Below are 8,076 nucleotides of genomic sequence, written 5' to 3' on the forward strand. Positions count from 1 at the left end.
CGTGGATGGAATGCACTTGCTTACATTTTAGACGGTCCTTCTCCACTCGTGCGTCATTAGGCAAGTGACGTTTACAGGGGTGGATCCCAAAATAATTGGAAGTTGTACAATACATTTTATAGATAAAACAATAAGTAGCATATGGTTTTTAAACGTGTGCATGTTTTTCCTCATCGGACAAAACAAAAGCTAATTCAAAGGGGGTGTGGCAGATTTCAAAACTCTTCCGTGATAGGATACACATGAGTATCCTTGATGGAAGCTTTCTATTGAGGGGGGGAGGACATTCTTACGTACGTTTGCCTACTAATTTACTCAAGTGTTTCCATTATTTTGACAGTTACCTGTACATTCGTTATACCTTACCTCAGAGACACAGCTTCTGCAGTGTTTTGACTTGCCAGTAGGGAGCAGTGTTGGATCAGGATACAGTATCTACACTGAGTGTACAAAACAACTCAATATTAGGAAGTTGTTCTTAATGTTTTGTACACTCAGTGTATGTCTGTATGAATAGTACTACCTATTACAAGGACAACTGGCATTTGCTCCGTTTTTCATCTGGTCAAGAAGTTTATAGTATACTGCAGTCTAGAACCAGTACAATCCTAACAAATGCCACACTTGGAATGTCTGACTGAGGAATGAGAATGTTGTCTTGTTCGATTAGGAGAGAGCTAGTATGGGAGTGTTTGGAATGAGATAGTAAATGCCTGGCTCGGTAAAGGACTGTAAATGCCAAACCTCATGGATATTGGAAAACAGTAATGAATGTAAATCATGTGTTCGTATTGACTAAGGGTACCACACACTGGCAATTTGAATCCTTGAGGAGCGTGGGATGGGGATGTTGATAAGGCCATTCAGAGTATTCATAATTCAATCTCTGTTTTGCTTATACTGAATTTATACTAAATACTCATATATCCAAAAATCATAACGACGATCAAACCACATCACTTACCAACTCTAAAATGACCAGTCTGGAAGGTCTCTGAGAGAGACCAAAGCAGCCAGTTGTTGTCTTGTGTCTGCACGTCATCGCCAGGGACAAGGTATAATAGAAAACGAAGGTTACGTATGTAACCACGGTTATGTGAGCTATATGGATCACTCCAATATAATGGTATCACCCTGTGGCGGAGGGATACATCCGAGGTGAGGATTTACAGATTTACTTCCGTGTACACCTGTGTCACGGCTGGGGTCCGCCCCTATATATAGACCCCATGGCCGCGACACACGTTCTCAACATTTTTTGAGGCGCCTCTAGCACCGTAGAGGATTGGAGTGATCCATATAGCTCACATAACCATGGTTACATACGTAATCTTCGTTATGTTTCACTATATTGGATCACTCCAATATATTGGTATACCGGTACCAGATTAGTCAGTGGTAGAGGGACCTAGCCAGCCAGCGGCACAGTCCCAACGCGGGACCAAGATGCAGGGGCCATCAATGTGGAAGGGGGGTCCCGGCACAGTCCCCGGAAGGGGAGGCAACGTCCAGGACCTCTGAACCAACTGCAGAGGGAGGTGCCACATTTACCCGACAGTACCTAGGAAAGGTGCAAGAGGAAGCCCAGCTGGCCGCAGAACAGATATCAGCAAGTGGCACACATCTCAGTATTGCCCAGGACGCAGCCACACCTCGTGTTGAATGTGCCACCACAGATCCCAGCACTGGCCTCCCAGCCAGGTGGTATGCTGTCGTAATCATGTCTGCGATCCAGTGAGGGAGCCTCTGCTTTAATAGCCCAGCCCCCAGGACTCTCTCACCATAGCAGACAAAGACCTCGTCTGTTGTTCTCATTGACTGTGTCTGCTCCACATAGGCAGCCAGTGCCCGCACAGGGCACAGCATGCCGGAGGGAGGCCCAGACTCCCCTGCCATTGCCGGGGGGTCGTAAGCAGAACCTTCGGGATGAATGAAGGGTTGGGGCGGAGAGATATACTCCTCCCACCTGGGTCCATCTGGTAGCCCTCAGAACTTACCAAAAAGCATGGCGCTCACCCACCCTCTTCGTGGAAGTAAACGCTACCAAGAAAACCACCTTCATAGAGAGGTGTTTCAGGGAGGCAGACTCCAACGTTTTGAAAGGCAGCTTTGCCAAAGCTGCCAAGACCACATCCAGATCCCGGCTCGCCATTGAGCGGGTCCTAGCTGGACGCAGGCAACGAACCCCCTTCATAAACCTGGAGAGCAAGGGATAGCGCCCCACCAGCCTGTCCATCCACCCCACATGTCAGGCAGATATAGCGGCCAAATACCCTCTCAGTGTAGAGGCTGCCAAGCCATCATCCAAGCGAGACTGTAGGTATTGGAGGACATACTGCACCCCGCATGACTCAGGGAGGCACAACCTCGATACCAGTGCACCAAGAGCAGAACAACTGGTATGCCGCAGATGTAGCCTGTGCCCTTGCGCTCTCCATGGTGTTCATTACACCCTCCTGTAGTCCTAACATGGACCATTGGTGCCGTTCAGCGGCCAAGCCCACAGACTAAGGCGGTGCGGTCTCGGACGCCACAGAGTTCCCCCGGCAGGTCAGGTGTCAGGGGCAGTTGCCAAGGTGTCCCAGACAACAGGGACAGGAGAAGGCGGAACCAGGGTCGTCTGGGCCAGTATGGGACCACCAGCAGCAGACGATGCTCCGCCATCCTGGTCCTGTCCAGCACAGCCTGGATCAAGGGAAAAAGAGGGGGGAATGCGTAAAGCTCCAGCCCTGGCCAATCGTGAGCCAGAGCATCCAAGCCCAGAGGCCCTGATGGACCTGACATGGAGTACCACAGGGGGCAGTGTGCATTGCCCAGGGAGGCAAACCGGTCCACCTGCGCCCTCCCAAACTTGTCCCACAGGTGCTAAACGACCTGGGGATGTAGGCTCCAGTCCCAAGGTGGCGGGCCCTCCCTCGAGAGCATATCTGCTGCCACATTCAGGATACCAAGTACGTGTGCTGTGCGTAGAGATGCTAGATGTCCCTGAGCCCAGAGAAGGAGCTCCCGTGCCGTAAGATGGAGGCGGTAGGACCTCAAGCCACCCTGATGGTTAATGTAAGCCACCACTGTGGTGTTGTCCGTTCTTACCAGGACATATCTTCCCTTCAGATGTGGAAGGAAAGACCGCAGAGCCAGCAGTACAGCTCGGAGCTGTAGTGTATTGAAGTGCCTGCCGCTCCAAGGGGGTAGCCAACAGCCGCTGGCTAGACCTGCCCTTGGTCACACCCTCCCAGCCGATCTGGGAGGCGTCTGTGCTGACCAGCTCCCGGCGGCACTTCAAGGGACGGCTCAAGGTGACGGTGGCGCTTCGGGTGCAGCCGGTGGGAGTTGAGCCGCCGCTGAAGAGGCCGGAGATGGAGCAGACCCAGGGGAAACGAGGCCGCCGTTGCAACGAGGCGTTGGCAGGTCAGGGCGGATACCACCCACTCCTGCCAAAAGTGGTTGAGGCAAGATAAGATCACCTGAAACCTTCTGGTGGGCAGGCGTGCTCTCATGAGGACTGAGTCCAGTTTGGCCACCCTCTGGGTGGGCATCAGACGACACTTCTTGTTGTTTACAGTAATGCCCAGCCCACCGATGTGGGTCAGGAGCATGTCTCTGTCTGACAGGATCTTGGTCCTGGTCAGGGTACAAATCAGCCAATCGTTCAGCTAATTGACGATCAACAATCCTCGAGACATGAGAGGTGCCAGGACAGCGTCCATGCACTTTGTGAAAGTGTGGGGTGCCAAGGAGAAGCCAAAGGGAAGAACCATGAATTAGTAAGCCGTCCCTTCGAAAGCAAATCGGAAGTACTGCAAATGAGCTGGGTCGACAGAAACATGGAAGTACGCATCCCTCAGGTCCAGTGTCACAAACCACGGCCTGCAACACGCGGGCTGGGGAAAGCATGTGGAACCTCAGTACCTTCAAGTACCCATTGAGGTTACAGAGATCCAGAATCGGTCAAAACCCTCCGTCTCTTTTTGGGACCACAAAATAAGTGGAGTAGAACCCACCTAGCCGTTTTGATGTCAAGATCCTGCGGATGGCACCCTTGTCCAGGAGTGAGTAGATCTCCATCTGTAGGATTTTCTTCAGGGGGTCGGCCACCGTGGTGACACGAAGGCCCCTGAAGGACGGTGGCCGGCACCGGAATTGGAGTCGGTACCCCTCGAGCATTATGGACAACAACCATGGGGACTCCACACCCTCCTCCCACTTTGCCCTTTGATACCGGGAGAAGCGGCCAGGGAAGGGTGTGCAATGGGTCCTGCCGGGGCCCGCCTCCCCTCTGGCACCCTGTCACGTCCTTATGGCGGTGACATATGGAGGTCCGACGCCCTGGGAGAGCTTATGTCGTGACCCGCTTGGAGGAATAGGAACCCGGTAACCCTGCAAAAACCGGGGAAGACCCGTGTGGGAAAAACAGGCAGCCAAAAAAAACAGCAACCAGGTAATGGATTTGATTTATGTTTTTTTTTTTTTTTTACTGTAATATTACCTTTAATATCCAAGCAGTAAAAGCAGCACCATATGATGGAGTAACTCAATTAAGGAACTCCAAAGTTAATGTCTCAACGTAGTGGAAGTCCACCACGATACTCTTACACTCTGCAAGGGTAAGAACAAGAAAAACCCCTGCAGGATAATTAGCTGAGAATTTAGTTTCGGGAAGCTTCATGTTTAAGCAATTCACAACACACACATAGAACAAGCCAGTGGGCAAGTTGTGTAAGGTAAATTACTGTTTGTGGCAGCAAGAGCCACCATACTAATGGATGCACACGGACTCGTAGTGTAACACGAACAAAACACAAGTAGGACAAACCACAGGCGGAAGATAACAGAACAACCGCGCTCAGCGAGTGGAGCACTCAAGAGGAGGGGCTGGCAAACAGCCAGTGAGTATACTTCCATGCAAGATATTACAATTACCAGTGACTGACCAAGCGAACTTCAGAAAGTTTGTACCTCAAACCATATGGACGTCCGCCGAGAAAGTGAAAGAGATCGTGTGTCAGACAGTAGACCATGGACCTGATCGGACAGCGCAGAGTTTCTGCTCTTTTCTGTCCATAAAAAACAAATGGATTGGTGGAAGAGGCAGGGCAGGCCAGGAGCAAGGAAGGAGGGTGTGGTCAAGCAAGGCATCCCCCGAGGCTAAATGCCCTAAGGTTTTTATCAGAACAGGCGTAGATTAGTTTCACCTTTTTCTTTTCCCGACTTGAGTTTGTGGTGTTTAAAAAAAGTTATAGCTCACAACTGTGCGGGGGGAGAGGGGTGGGGGCGCTAAGGAGTGCATTCACATATATCTACACACTTTCATACACACACAATTTTTGTATTTTTTGTATTTTGTAAAAAAAATGTTTAAAAAAATAAATAATCCCTTCTCCCTTTTCCTCTCTTCTAGGTCAGTTTCAGCATTATGGACATGGGTGTATCTGTGGTCCCTTCGGCCTGTCCCACAGCTTCCTTCAGTGATGGGTTGTGAGTGGCTCTGTTGATGAACTTCTGGCCAATGATTGACTGTCTATTGTTGATGGATGTCAGTCCAGATATGCTGTTAACGTTGTGATTGCTGATGTATCTTGGTAGTCTGTAAGCCATTTTTTTGTCATGTTTTGGATTATCTGTAGCCGATTCATCTGCTGTGGTGAAGCTGTTATCCAGGCTGGTAGGGCGTATTCAAAGAGAGATCGGATGTAGCTGATGTAGACTTTCAGCACTGTCTGAGGTGAGACTCCATATTTTCTTCCGCACAGCGTTTTTAGGTGGTTTAGTCTTTTTCGTCCCTCTCTATGAACGTGTTGTGCGGCCATGGAGTCCATATATAGGGGCGTACCCCAGCCGTGATACCGGTGTACATGGGAGTAAATCTGTAAATCCTCACCTCCGATGTATCCCTCCGCCGCAGAGTGATACCAATATATTGGAGTGATCCAATATAGTGAAACATAACAACTTGATATGAAGCTCACGAAGGATGTGGTTTCTCTGTTATTAGTTGGACTGGGTGGTTGGGTTGTGGCTGGACTCTGTTATCTGCTAATAATGTCTGAATGCAGTGTTTCCTGTATCATTACAATTCACTTTTTTGCCCCAAGGCCAAAATGTTTGGTGTGCCATGAATGTTACTTCAAGGAACTCTGTAGCCCTTCACAGAAAACCTACGGACCAAACACTTGAATGATCCTGAATTTTGAATGATTTTCTTCTTGTACTTAATGTACTCTTGTCTTATTTCATCTGATATAATGGATGACCAACTATCACATTACACATAAACTCTCCTTGTTCCAACTATACCCACCACCATGAAATTTGATTGGATTAAATCTAACAGGCTTTAACTTTTGACCCGGGCTAAGTTTATTCTCCAAAACGACTGAGTTAGTTATTCTGTCTCCAAGTAAATAAAAGACTCCACTGATTAACTGTTCAACCTCTCCAATTTCTGATTAAATTGTGTTTCTGTTAATAATTCTGATTTAATTGCTGATTGCTACGATTGCCTCGTTTCAACTGGATTTCATTGCATTACAAAATACCTCGGTGTGTTTTTCCTGGGTCCAGGCCCAGAGCTCTGGTTTATGAACTAAATCTCCCAAATTGAAGCTGAAGTCTCGGGTGGAGAGATGTCCATTTCAGAGCGTGACTTTGTGCTTGATTGGAGCCAAAACCCCCAAGACCCTTTGGGTCCTCTTTAATGAGATTGATGACCTTGCCTGAGATGAGCTTTCCACCACAGCCCTGTGTTTACTGCCTGCTAAAAAAAACTGATGAGGAAAGGCTAAGCTGCCCATGTGTGTTTCACACGTCATGGGCAACAACTTTTACTTGCTGTCACGTTCAACCAATGAAAGGTGGTGAAATCTTCAACAGCTATAGATGGAAACTACGTATATTTATTCTCAAGGCTATCTATTTGGTTTGGAAGGAAGCACTTTCACACCTGTGTATTGATAATCAGTGGCCCACAACCTTGTTCCTGAAGAACTAAAGGATATGCAGGGTTTTGTTCCAACACAGCAGTAACACACCTGGGTCGCGTTCAGGATCCATGTTGCAGAGGAGTAATGCCATCTGTTCGAAGACAATGACTTACGACTGCGTACAACACAAATTTTTAAGCTAATTTGACACACTCACATCAAATTGAGTAGTTGTGTGTAATGTCTTGGCTCGAATATTCAAGAGCATTGAATGATCTGTACAAAGTGTCTTTGAGAAAAATTTCAATCAAATGTACCAATAGATGTATTGCTACAAGCGCAAAAAGCTCTAAGGAAATTCTCAATATCCCAAGGCTGTAGTCGTCGTAATATTGCCAACGTCGCTATGATCCATGACGATGGGTCATGTTTATTGCTTAGATTAAATAGCTTTACATTCCATGGCGGAATACTGTACACCATATCATGATCAGGAACTACAATGATAAGCTGCTTCCTCTCCAAGACAATGTTGATCAGGGGTGCTGTAAAAAAACACAACCAGTCGGCTCGTGAAATGGATCTCTTGGCTTCAATCAAGATGTTGTGTGTAAATAAGGATTTTGATGGTAACATATATTTTTCTCTATGTGGAATACAATATAGGCCTGTATTTTGTCTTTTACCCCATGTCTTATGATGAGTCATTCACAACAGCCTTCCTACTCTCCTTATCAAATGATCCTCCTCTCGTTGCCCTAACCTGGGCTCGAACCAGGGCCCTCTGACCTCATCGACTCATGATGTCAACCATGAAGTAGCGCTACAAAAGTCTCAACCAAAGGAAACAACTGGGTTGTTTCACCAATTCGGTGCCTTTTTGAGATGTGTAACTTGGTTAATTCTCATAATTTGAAGATGCTGTCATAAAGAGCACATGTTCAACTTAGTCCCTATAAAGGCAGGAACCTAGGAAGAAACCTAGAGAGGAACCAGGCTCTGAGGTGTGACCGTCACAGGGTTGACGATTTCATCTTAAATCAGCCATAATCCCCTTGTGACAGGGGTAATGGAAGCTGTTTGTTTACAACAGGGAGGGGCAATTGAATGCAAGCATTACAAAACTAATTACATTTCAAATGAATGTCTAGCCCAC

At 47.7% G+C, this 8,076-nt stretch overlaps 1 pseudogene; it reads right to left on the reverse strand.

Moving 5' to 3' along the window:
• Positions 1 to 1,458: 1,458 nt before the first annotated feature.
• LOC120052999 lies at positions 1,459 to 7,611 on the reverse strand (annotated as a pseudogene).
• Between the last annotated feature and the right edge of the window lie 465 nt (positions 7,612 to 8,076).

Source organism: Salvelinus namaycush, chromosome 1, assembly GCF_016432855.1.
Source record: "Salvelinus namaycush isolate Seneca chromosome 1, SaNama_1.0, whole genome shotgun sequence".
In the NCBI taxonomy this organism is placed as follows: Eukaryota; Metazoa; Chordata; class Actinopteri; order Salmoniformes; family Salmonidae; genus Salvelinus; species Salvelinus namaycush.